This window comes from Cyrtonyx montezumae, unplaced genomic scaffold (assembly GCF_038088225.1).
Source record: "Cyrtonyx montezumae isolate F1298 unplaced genomic scaffold, pur_monq_1.0 scaffold_13, whole genome shotgun sequence".
In the NCBI taxonomy this organism is placed as follows: domain Eukaryota; kingdom Metazoa; phylum Chordata; class Aves; order Galliformes; family Odontophoridae; genus Cyrtonyx; species Cyrtonyx montezumae.
In genome coordinates, this window is record NW_027071859.1 from 10,177,509 (window position 1) to 10,190,789 (window position 13,281).

A 13,281-nucleotide genomic window follows, 5' to 3' on the forward strand; every position below is an offset into this window, starting at 1 on the left:
GGAGAGCCAGACCCCCTAAAATGTCTAAGCCCTAGATGTATTCTGGGATTGGGGCAATCGACACTTTATACTCCTGGGGTGGGAGACACCCAACCCCCAATTTCAATCACGGTTGGGTGACTGGAATGATCTCTCCCCCAAACCCACCAATCATCACTCTATTACCCTTAAATTTTGATGGATCTCCATATATAATCGATGTTTCCGTACCAGTATCTACTAAAGCCATTACTCTTTGCACATCTGTTTCCAACCAGAATATTAACAGTTCTACATAGGATCTCTGGTCCCATCTGGAGGCTCAGAGGGAACCAATGTCCCTCGTCACTCCATGAATTTTGCCAAATCAAGAACTTTTATCACAGGTGGTTCAGGCATTGTAGCCCGCAACACCTGTGGATGTTTTTTCCTCCTATTTGGTACTATAAAATCTGCTAAATTCCAGGTTGTGGTAGGCACTTCTTGTATTATTCATACTCCTGATTTTCTGGGAGTACTCTGAAATTTTTGATCATTTCTTAGCTGTTTCCATAACTGTAGTAAAATATGGTTGGGCTGCCCATCAATTTTAGCAAATGCAACCCCGGCCCGTATAAGAGCATAGAGCATGGTCTTCCAAGACAGCCGTATGGGGCCTGATCGGGGTGTACGTGGGGCAGACTTCTGGGTTCTAATTGGGAAGGCCTTGGCTTCCTCCACAGTGCGGACATTGTGCCTAGTTGTTATGCGCTCAGTTTCCCCCAGGTCTGCTACAAACTGAGCTGCTTATTGAACAATGGCCTCTGAAGCTACTTAAAGGGTTTAGTATGGAGACCAATGTTCCATAAAGATGAGAAGGGGCCTGCTGCAATATTAGGTCTCACATACCTGTCAAAAATTTTTCTATGTCTGGGCTTTCAAATGCATCAGAATACATGGCTTCCCTCATACCCAAATCTCACAAGTATGTTTGGAGGTCCTTCACAGAGGACCACAAACCAGTATGAAGTGGTACATCTGTCTTATTAGGCCATGTTAGATGGCATGCTGCCATCAACCAGTCTATAATAGAGTGGTTTTCATCAGTATACTGGTTGGCAGCATATAATCTTTGCCTCAGGGCTGGATGTACAGTTATAGATGCTAGCTTGGACATCTCTGTTGCATTAACTAATACACTTTCGGCTCCTGCATCCCATAGTCTTAGGAGCCATGGTGGTATGCTTTCCCCAGGCTTTTGATGGAACCGCTGTACTAGGTCCATCAACTCATTTGCTGCATATGGGCGAGCAGTTACATGCAAGTATGTATCAGCAGGGGGCCATTGGTCATGAGGCACCCCTGCTGGTCTGTCTTGCACTTTCTTTGTTTTCTGACATACAGTTGGGCAGATCACAAATGGATCCATCATAGATGGAGCTTCAAGATCCGATGTAGAGACCTTGACTTCGGAGGTATCGAGGTCCACTACCTCCAGGACCTGAGGTGTCCTCAACTGAAACACTATGTATTTGCTTTGCTGGGGCAATTAGTCCTGGTTTTTATTTGTTAACATGCCCAATTGTTGCTCTAATTTCTCAATAAGGTATCTTAGTAGTGGTGTACATTTTCCAAGGCAGGTGAAAGCAGCTGCCCTTCACAGCTGTCATTCACCACTCCTTTGCATGGAGCAGGGTTGAGTCATGCTGCCGTGGTCCAGCCTGACCTGGCTCAACTGCTTGGCTCTCTCTGCGTATCACAGGCATGGCTGATTTCTATGGAATGATTTCCATCCCAAGCCTGGAGGAACACATGGTCTTCTACCGCATCCTCTGGAATGTACTGGTCACATGGTTATTCCTTTTCATTCGCATCTCATGGAGTCGGAAGGTAGGAGTCAGGGCTGGATCTGAGCCAGGCGCTGCAGCACAGGGAGAGGACTCACCTGGTGGGGGCCAGGGCAACTCCAGGGTTGGGAAGGGCGCCCTGCCTGGGAGGAGAGGCCACGTCCCAGCACCGCCTGGCCAGGCCCGGCTGCTAGTACCCTCGGCCCAGCTGGGCACTGAGTGGGAGGCTGGCGCTGGGGATGCTCTCTTCTCACTTGCTGTTTTCTGTGCTCGTACAGAAAGAGATACAGATGAAGTGCCAAGATGGAGGTAACCAGGAAAATTCTAGAGGTGAGCAGCCCTGGGCAAGGGCACATGCTCTGCAAAGACGCCCCCTGGCCCCACACGATCATGGCTCTGTCAGGAAAGGACTCTCCATGAGTTCACTCTCTGTCTCTTCTACCAACAGCTGAGGATCTCCATGATGCTTGGCAGTGCTCAAGGACACAGTGAGTAGTTGTCTTCCTGGAGCATGACAGCTCCCTCTGGTCACCTCTCACCAAGGGAGGTCCGACTGATGCCGCCCTCTGCCCCTCTGTAGCCACTTCCTGGACCCAGAGAGGGAAGATATGCCTGAAGCACTCTGTCAGCACAACGGGAGCCTTGAGGAACATCTCAGACATGTGGAATCGTGAGTCCTCTGGGTAGCAGAAGGCAGTGGAGATGCGTTTGGGTATAGGGTATGGGGCACTGACAAGGGAAATTGAGGAAGGCAGGGCATGCTGAAATGTGCAGACCTAAAGTACAAGGGGCAATGCCATTGCAGAAGCAATGAATTTACCTCACAGGCGCAACAGAGCCTGAAAGTGCCACCCACTTCTCCCGAGCTTCTGATCACAGCAGGCAGTGGGGGAACTCGGGCACACGCTGGGTTGGTCTACACCTCAGTAACACAGCCTGTCAACTCCTTTGAAGCAGCAGGAGAGTCATGAGGAGATCGGAGTCCTTGATGAAAGCATGTCCTCATCCCTTTCTTCCACAGGTCAGCTGTGGAGATGTCAGAGGGCCCCGATGAATACCTCGCTGACCGTGAGGACACGGAAACAAGCTTGTCACCAGAGATTCCTCTGTCTTCCTGGACTGACAGATCCCTTACTTCCATCGAGGCAACAGAGAAGTTTTATTCTTCGATGACCTCTCGAAGGTCACCAAGGAGGAATAAGTGCCAGTCCTCCAACACGGCAGTGGGATCTGACAACTCCTCAAAGGTCTCCCTGTCCTCTAGGAGTGATGTGTCCCTCACTCCTTTAAAGCAAATAGGATTTGGGTGCCCTTTGAGGGCCTCTCTGTCCTCCTTGAGCGACAACTCCCTTGCTGCCATTGCTGCGACAGAGGCCAGCTGTTCTTCGCAGGCCCCTGTGCACCCTCCCAAGGAAAGTTCCTGTACTTTTGCCAAGGCAGGTGAAAGCAGCTGCCCTTCACAGCTGTCATTCACCACTCCTTTGCATGGAGCAGGCTTGAGTCATGCTGCCGTGGTCCAGCCTGACCTCATGCTTTCTGATGGTCTTGAGCGTCCAAAAGTACAGAAGACCTTGGCCCGCAGCAAGATTCCAAAAAGGAAACCAAAGCAGGAAGTGTACCTGCCAACAAGTGGAGAATGGACTTTGGAGGAAAGATCACCTTCTCAGATCCCTCAGCAGCCATCAGAGCCCAATGCGGATGTGGTGCCCAGGGTGAGGAAGCTGCACTGGGACAGGCACGCTCTCAACAGGAAGAAAGCAGTGCAGCCTCCTGGCCCGCAGCAAGAGTCCACAGCCCCTGTGGAAAAATGCACACGAGGAACTCAGATGCCTGACCACTTTCAACCAGCAGCTTTTCTGAGAGTGGCAAAAGAGGTGCCTTGTGAAGATGTGGAGAGAGCCCAGGTGAAAAGCAAATACAGGCGAAATGCAAGCAGTAGAAGACTGGTCAGAAATGGGACCCAGCCTGGCAGAAGCACAAAGGAGCAGGGCCCTGGGAAACAACGGGGTGATTCCGGCCCCTTCTTCTGCATCCAGGATGACCAGACAGCATCAAAGAGCCGGCAAGGTTCTTGGGAGAAGGCAGGACAAAACAATGAGGCCGCCACCATGTTCTTCACAGGCAACACGGGGATCCCACAGCTGTCACAAGGCAGGACAGCTCCTTCAGGAAATAATTCCCTGCAAAGAGAAGACTCTTCCAGTAGGGACACTCCCAGAGCTACGCCACAACTTCTGAACTCTGCAGAGACCAGCATGGAAGAATTGCTCAAAGTACTCACAGTGACCATGAGCCTCAGGACAAAGGCTGAAATCCTGGAGAAAAAGCTGCTGGCTTTGTGGCTGGAGCAGTCTCAGGACAATGAGGGGCAGCCAAGGCTAGAGTCAGAAATAGAATGTCTCATTGCGACACTATGCAGAGCATAGAAAGCAACAGAGAAGGACGAGGGATGCAGTCAGGACACAGACGACTCCAGGGGGCACTGCCCCAAGTACAGCAAAGCACCATGTTACAGTGTGCCTGGAGGTGAAGGCACCTGGACTACAGCTCCATCTGAAGGTGCAGCACCAGGCACAGAAGGAGACGTGGCTGTGGGAGAGAAGCATCCACGTAAAGAAGGAGCCAAAAGGGAGCGAGGCCAAAATCAAACTGCTGCTGCTGCCCAGCCGCCAGCGGGTGTCTCTGTGTACCGAGATATGGTATGCCTCACTGCAGTCAATCAGAAGGAGCTTCTGTCCCAGCAGGCCCCTACCAGGACCCTGCCGTCACAAGCACAGCGGCTGCCCAGGTGTGAATCAGCCACGCTCAGGAGTCCAGAGTCACAGACATCACCTCTGCAACTCAGCTGCTGTGGACCCCTGTCTCCTTCTTGAGTGCTGACTGCTCCTGTTCCTGTGCTGACCCAGCGCCGCTTGTCTGGGTCTGCTTGCTGTCCAAGGCTGCCTGTCACTGCTGTTGTTCACCCTGACCCTGCCACCCCTGCTATTCTGCCTCAGACCATCGGAGCCTCTTGTAACCGGACGCCCCAAGGATCCTGGCTGGTGACTATCCCTGCATTGTACAATTCCTTGCTTCTTTCCTATCTTTCCTATCACCCGCCTTCCATCCTCATCACCTTTATTGGTAACAGTGTCTGCCTTCCCCATCCCCATCTCCCTGGTCAATATTTGTAATAATAAACTGGACGCACCAACGTATGAAACGTTGCTTCTTACTCTCACGCTGGTTATACATCTAATCAAAGAACCTCGTCTCCCTCCTTAATATTGGCGTGTGGCATGATCGGCAGGAAGGAAATGTTCTCTCTTTGAAAAGAGGGTTCAAAAATATATATGTAAATAAAGCAAAGACGGTCCTCCCTACTGAGGATGGAGAGAGACCCCACTGGAAAAGTGAACGCTGGGGAACAGCGAGCAGCAGCAGCACGGCCATCAGGGCCTTTCTGGACTCGTGAGGGCCAACGAGCGCTCTGTGCTCTGGAAATGAGAGCGCGGCACAGGGCCTGGGATTCAGTCCTTCCCGCTGAGAGCCCACGGGCTTTGCGTGTCCCTACATGGGGTCAGGCCTCGGTACTAGGGTGGGCCGGCCATGGCCCTGCTGTGCTGAGCTGGCCGGGCCGTGCCGCACCACACTGTCCCTGCGTCATAAACGTTGCCATGGCTCCCAGCTGGTGACACGGCAACACGCATCACAAAGGGATGATGGGATGGGACAACTCTGGGGTGAGGCAGAGTGAGGTTGGGTGTGGCACCCAACCGTGAACTGGCTGGAGAGAGGAGCTCAACTGCTTGGCTCTCTCTGCGTATCACAGGCATGGCTGATTTCTATGGAATGATTTCCATCCCAAGCCTGGAGGAACACATGGTCTTCTACCGCATCCTCTGGAATGTACTGGTCACATGGTTATTCCTTTTCATTCGCATCTCATGGAGTCGGAAGGTAGGAGTCAGGGCTGGATCTGAGCCAGGCGCTGCAGCACAGGGAGAGGACTCACCTGGTGGGGGCCAGGGCAACTCCAGGGTTGGGAAGGGCGCCCTGCCTGGGAGGAGAGGCCACGTCCCAGCACCGCCTGGCCAGGCCCGGCTGCTAGTACCCTCGGCCCAGCTGGGCACTGAGTGGGAGGCTGGCGCTGGGGATGCTCTCTTCTCACTTGCTGTTTTCTGTGCTCGTACAGAAAGAGATACAGATGAAGTGCCAAGATGGAGGTAACCAGGAAAATTCTAGAGGTGAGCAGCCCTGGGCAAGGGCACATGCTCTGCAAAGACGCCCCCTGGCCCCACACGATCATGGCTCTGTCAGGAAAGGACTCTCCATGAGTTCACTCTCTGTCTCTTCTACCAACAGCTGAGGATCTCCATGATGCTTGGCAGTGCTCAAGGACACAGTGAGTAGTTGTCTTCCTGGAGCATGACAGCTCCCTCTGGTCACCTCTCACCAAGGGAGGTCCGACTGATGCCGCCCTCTGCCCCTCTGTAGCCACTTCCTGGACCCAGAGAGGGAAGATATGCCTGAAGCACTCTGTCAGCACAACGGGAGCCTTGAGGAACATCTCAGACATGTGGAATCGTGAGTCCTCTGGGTAGCAGAAGGCAGTGGAGATGCGTTTGGGTATAGGGTATGGGGCACTGACAAGGGAAATTGAGGAAGGCAGGGCATGCTGAAATGTGCAGACCTAAAGTACAAGGGGCAATGCCATTGCAGAAGCAATGAATTTACCTCACAGGCGCAACAGAGCCTGAAAGTGCCACCCACTTCTCCCGAGCTTCTGATCACAGCAGGCAGTGGGGGAACTCGGGCACACGCTGGGTTGGTCTACACCTCAGTAACACAACCTGTCAACTCCTTTGAAGCAGCAGGAGAGTCATGAGGAGATCGGAGTCCTTGATGAAAGCATGTCCTCATCCCTTTCTTCCACAGGTCAGCTGTGGAGATGTCAGAGGGCCCCGATGAATACCTCGCTGACCGTGAGGACACGGAAACAAGCTTGTCACCAGAGATTCCTCTGTCTTCCTGGACTGACAGATCCCTTACTTCCATCGAGGCAACAGAGAAGTTTTATTCTTCGATGACCTCTCGAAGGTCACCAAGGAGGAATAAGTGCCAGTCCTCCAACACGGCAGTGGGATCTGACAACTCCTCAAAGGTCTCCCTGTCCTCTAGGAGTGATGTGTCCCTCACTCCTTTAAAGCAAATAGGATTTGGGTGCCCTTTGAGGGCCTCTCTGTCCTCCTTGAGCGACAACTCCCTTGCTGCCATTGCTGCGACAGAAGCCAGCTGTTCTTCGCAGGCCCCTGTGCACCCTCCCAAGGAAAGTTCCTGTACTTTTGCCAAGGCAGGTGAAAGCAGCTGCCCTTCACAGCTGTCATTCACCACTCCTTTGCATGGAGCAGGCTTGAGTCATGCTGCCGTGGTCCAGCCTGACCTCATGCTTTCTGATGGTCTTGAGCGTCCAAAAGTACAGAAGACCTTGGCCCGCAGCAAGATTCCAAAAAGGAAACCAAAGCAGGAAGTGTACCTGCCAACAAGTGGAGAATGGACTTTGGAGGAAAGATCACCTTCTCAGATCCCTCAGCAGCCATCAGAGCCCAATGCGGATGTGGTGCCCAGGGTGAGGAAGCTGCACTGGGACAGGCACGCTCTCAACAGGAAGAAAGCAGTGCAGCCTCCTGGCCCGCAGCAAGAGTCCACAGCCCCTGTGGAAAAATGCACACGAGGAACTCAGATGCCTGACCACTTTCAACCAGCAGCTTTTCTGAGAGTGGCAAAAGAGGTGCCTTGTGAAGATGTGGAGAGAGCCCAGGTGAAAAGCAAATACAGGCGAAATGCAAGCAGTAGAAGACTGGTCAGAAATGGGACCCAGCCTGGCAGAAGCACAAAGGAGCAGGGCCCTGGGAAACAACGGGGTGATTCCGGCCCCTTCTTCTGCATCCAGGATGACCAGACAGCATCAAAGAGCCGGCAAGGTTCTTGGGAGAAGGCAGGACAAAACAATGAGGCCGCCACCATGTTCTTCACAGGCAACACGGGGATCCCACAGCTGTCACAAGGCAGGACAGCTCCTTCAGGAAATAATTCCCTGCAAAGAGAAGACTCTTCCAGTAGGGACACTCCCAGAGCTACGCCACAACTTCTGAACTCTGCAGAGACCAGCATGGAAGAATTGCTCAAAGTACTCACAGTGACCATGAGCCTCAGGACAAAGGCTGAAATCCTGGAGAAAAAGCTGCTGGCTTTGTGGCTGGAGCAGTCTCAGGACAATGAGGGGCAGCCAAGGCTAGAGTCAGAAATAGAATGTCTCATTGCGACACTATGCAGAGCATAGAAAGCAACAGAGAAGGACGAGGGATGCAGTCAGGACACAGACGACTCCAGGGGGCACTGCCCCAAGTACAGCAAAGCACCATGTTACAGTGTGCCTGGAGGTGAAGGCACCTGGACTACAGCTCCATCTGAAGGTGCAGCACCAGGCACAGAAGGAGACGTGGCTGTGGGAGAGAAGCATCCACGTAAAGAAGGAGCCAAAAGGGAGTGAGGCCAAAATCAAACTGCTGCTGCTGCCCAGCCGCCAGAGGGTGTCTCTGTGTACCGAGATATGGTATGCCTCACTGCAGTCAATCAGAAGGAGCTTCTGTCCCAGCAGGCCCCTACCAGGACCCTGCCGTCACAAGCACAGCGGCTGCCCAGGTGTGAATCAGCCACGCTCAGGAGTCCAGAGTCACAGACATCACCTCTGCAACTCAGCTGCTGTGGACCCCTGTCTCCTTCTTGAGTGCTGACTGCTCCTGTTCCTGTGCTGACCCAGCGCCGCTTGTCTGGGTCTGCTTGCTGTCCAAGGCTGCCTGTCACTGCTGTTGTTCACCCTGACCCTGCCACCCCTGCTATTCTGCCTCAGACCATCGGAGCCTCTTGTAACCGGACGCCCCAAGGATCCTGGCTGGTGACTATCCCTGCATTGTACAATTCCTTGCTTCTTTCCTATCTTTCCTATCACCCGCCTTCCATCCTCATCACCTTTATTGGTAACAGTGTCTGCCTTCCCCATCCCCATCTCCCTGGTCAATATTTGTAATAATAAACTGGACGCACCAACGTATGAAACGTTGCTTCTTACTCTCACGCTGGTTATACATCTAATCAAAGAACCTCGTCTCCCTCCTTAATATTGGCGTGTGGCATGATCGGCAGGAAGGAAATGTTCTCTCTTTGAAAAGAGGGTTCAAAAATATATATGTAAATAAAGCAAAGACGGTCCTCCCTACTGAGGATGGAGAGAGACCCCACTGGAAAAGTGAACGCTGGGGAACAGCGAGCAGCAGCAGCACGGCCATCAGGGCCTTTCTGGACTCGTGAGGGCCAACGAGCGCTCTGTGCTCTGGAAATGAGAGCGCGGCACAGGGCCTGGGATTCAGTCCTTCCCGCTGAGAGCCCACGGGCTTTGCGTGTCCCTACATGGGGTCAGGCCTCGGTACTAGGGTGGGCCGGCCATGGCCCTGCTGTGCTGAGCTGGCCGGGCCGTGCCGCACCACACTGTCCCTGCGTCATAAACGTTGCCATGGCTCCCAGCTGGTGACACGGCAACACGCATCACAAAGGGATGATGGGATGGGACAACTCTGGGGTGAGGCAGAGTGAGGTTGGGTGTGGCACCCAACCGTGAACTGGCTGGAGAGAGGAGCTCAACTGCTTGGCTCTCTCTGCGTATCACAGGCATGGCTGATTTCTATGGAATGATTTCCATCCCAAGCCTGGAGGAACACATGGTCTTCTACCGCATCCTCTGGAATGTACTGGTCACATGGTTATTCCTTTTCATTCGCATCTCATGGAGTCGGAAGGTAGGAGTCAGGGCTGGATCTGAGCCAGGCGCTGCAGCACAGGGAGAGGACTCACCTGGTGGGGGCCAGGGCAACTCCAGGGTTGGGAAGGGCGCCCTGCCTGGGAGGAGAGGCCACGTCCCAGCACCGCCTGGCCAGGCCCGGCTGCTAGTACCCTCGGCCCAGCTGGGCACTGAGTGGGAGGCTGGCGCTGGGGATGCTCTCTTCTCACTTGCTGTTTTCTGTGCTCGTACAGAAAGAGATACAGATGAAGTGCCAAGATGGAGGTAACCAGGAAAATTCTAGAGGTGAGCAGCCCTGGGCAAGGGCACATGCTCTGCAAAGACGCCCCCTGGCCCCACACGATCATGGCTCTGTCAGGAAAGGACTCTCCATGAGTTCACTCTCTGTCTCTTCTACCAACAGCTGAGGATCTCCATGATGCTTGGCAGTGCTCAAGGACACAGTGAGTAGTTGTCTTCCTGGAGCATGACAGCTCCCTCTGGTCACCTCTCACCAAGGGAGGTCCGACTGATGCCGCCCTCTGCCCCTCTGTAGCCACTTCCTGGACCCAGAGAGGGAAGATATGCCTGAAGCACTCTGTCAGCACAACGGGAGCCTTGAGGAACATCTCAGACATGTGGAATCGTGAGTCCTCTGGGTAGCAGAAGGCAGTGGAGATGCGTTTGGGTATAGGGTATGGGGCACTGACAAGGGAAATTGAGGAAGGCAGGGCATGCTGAAATGTGCAGACCTAAAGTACAAGGGGCAATGCCATTGCAGAAGCAATGAATTTACCTCACAGGCGCAACAGAGCCTGAAAGTGCCACCCACTTCTCCCGAGCTTCTGATCACAGCAGGCAGTGGGGGAACTCGGGCACACGCTGGGTTGGTCTACACCTCAGTAACACAGCCTGTCAACTCCTTTGAAGCAGCAGGAGAGTCATGAGGAGATCGGAGTCCTTGATGAAAGCATGTCCTCATCCCTTTCTTCCACAGGTCAGCTGTGGAGATGTCAGAGGGCCCCGATGAATACCTCGCTGACCGTGAGGACACGGAAACAAGCTTGTCACCAGAGATTCCTCTGTCTTCCTGGACTGACAGATCCCTTACTTCCATCGAGGCAACAGAGAAGTTTTATTCTTCGATGACCTCTCGAAGGTCACCAAGGAGGAATAAGTGCCAGTCCTCCAACACGGCAGTGGGATCTGACAACTCCTCAAAGGTCTCCCTGTCCTCTAGGAGTGATGTGTCCCTCACTCCTTTAAAGCAAATAGGATCTGGGTGCCCTTTGAGGGCCTCTCTGTCCTCCTTGAGCGACAACTCCCTTGCTGCCATTGCTGCGACAGAGGCCAGCTGTTCTTCGCAGGCCCCTGTGCACCCTCCCAAGGAAAGTTCCTGTACTTTTGCCAAGGCAGGTGAAAGCAGCTGCCCTTCACAGCTGTCATTCACCACTCCTTTGCATGGAGCAGGCTTGAGTCATGCTGCCGTGGTCCAGCCTGACCTCATGCTTTCTGATGGTCTTGAGCGTCCAAAAGTACAGAAGACCTTGGCCCGCAGCAAGATTCCAAAAAGGAAACCAAAGCAGGAAGTGTACCTGCCAACAAGTGGAGAATGGACTTTGGAGGAAAGATCACCTTCTCAGATCCCTCAGCAGCCATCAGAGCCCAATGCGGATGTGGTGCCCAGGGTGAGGAAGCTGCACTGGGACAGGCACGCTCTCAACAGGAAGAAAGCAGTGCAGCCTCCTGGCCCGCAGCAAGAGTCCACAGCCCCTGTGGAAAAATGCACACGAGGAACTCAGATGCCTGACCACTTTCAACCAGCAGCTTTTCTGAGAGTGGCAAAAGAGGTGCCTTGTGAAGATGTGGAGAGAGCCCAGGTGAAAAGCAAATACAGGCGAAATGCAAGCAGTAGAAGACTGGTCAGAAATGGGACCCAGCCTGGCAGAAGCACAAAGGAGCAGGGCCCTGGGAAACAACGGGGTGATTCCGGCCCCTTCTTCTGCATCCAGGATGACCAGACAGCATCAAAGAGCCGGCAAGGTTCTTGGGAGAAGGCAGGACAAAACAATGAGGCCGCCACCATGTTCTTCACAGGCAACACGGGGATCCCACAGCTGTCACAAGGCAGGACAGCTCCTTCAGGAAATAATTCCCTGCAAAGAGAAGACTCTTCCAGTAGGGACACTCCCAGAGCTACGCCACAACTTCTGAACTCTGCAGAGACCAGCATGGAAGAATTGCTCAAAGTACTCACAGTGACCATGAGCCTCAGGACAAAGGCTGAAATCCTGGAGAAAAAGCTGCTGGCTTTGTGGCTGGAGCAGTCTCAGGACAATGAGGGGCAGCCAAGGCTAGAGTCAGAAATAGAATGTCTCATTGCGACACTATGCAGAGCATAGAAAGCAACAGAGAAGGACGAGGGATGCAGTCAGGACACAGACGACTCCAGGGGGCACTGCCCCAAGTACAGCAAAGCACCATGTTACAGTGTGCCTGGAGGTGAAGGCACCTGGACTACAGCTCCATCTGAAGGTGCAGCACCAGGCACAGAAGGAGACGTGGCTGTGGGAGAGAAGCATCCACGTAAAGAAGGAGCCAAAAGGGAGCGAGGCCAAAATCAAACTGCTGCTGCTGCCCAGCCGCCAGCGGGTGTCTCTGTGTACCGAGATATGGTATGCCTCACTGCAGTCAATCAGAAGGAGCTTCTGTCCCAGCAGGCCCCTACCAGGACCCTGCCGTCACAAGCACAGCGGCTGCCCAGGTGTGAATCAGCCACGCTCAGGAGTCCAGAGTCACAGACATCACCTCTGCAACTCAGCTGCTGTGGACCCCTGTCTCCTTCTTGAGTGCTGACTGCTCCTGTTCCTGTGCTGACCCAGCGCCGCTTGTCTGGGTCTGCTTGCTGTCCAAGGCTGCCTGTCACTGCTGTTGTTCACCCTGACCCTGCCACCCCTGCTATTCTGCCTCAGACCATCGGAGCCTCTTGTAACCGGACGCCCCAAGGATCCTGGCTGGTGACTATCCCTGCATTGTACAATTCCTTGCTTCTTTCCTATCTTTCCTATCACCCGCCTTCCATCCTCATCACCTTTATTGGTAACAGTGTCTGCCTTCCCCATCCCCATCTCCCTGGTCAATATTTGTAATAATAAACTGGACGCACCAGCGTATGAAACGTTGCTTCTTACTCTCACGCTGGTTATACATCTAATCAAAGAACCTCGTCTCCCTCCTTAATATTGGCGTGTGGCATGATCGGCAGGAAGGAAATGTTCTCTCTTTGAAAAGAGGGTTCAAAAATATATATGTAAATAAAGCAAAGACGGTCCTCCCTACTGAGGATGGAGAGAGACCCCACTGGAAAAGTGAACGCTGGGGAACAGCGAGCAGCAGCAGCACGGCCATCAGGGCCTTTCTGGACTCGTGAGGGCCAACGAGCGCTCTGTGCTCTGGAAATGAGAGCGCGGCACAGGGCCTGGGATTCAGTCCTTCCCGCTGAGAGCCCACGGGCTTTGCGTGTCCCTACATGGGGTCAGGCCTCGGTACTAGGGTGGGCCGGCCATGGCCCTGCTGTGCTGAGCTGGCCGGGCCGTGCCGCACCACACTGTCCCTGCGTCATAAACGTTGCCATGGCTCCCAGCTGGTGACACGGCAACA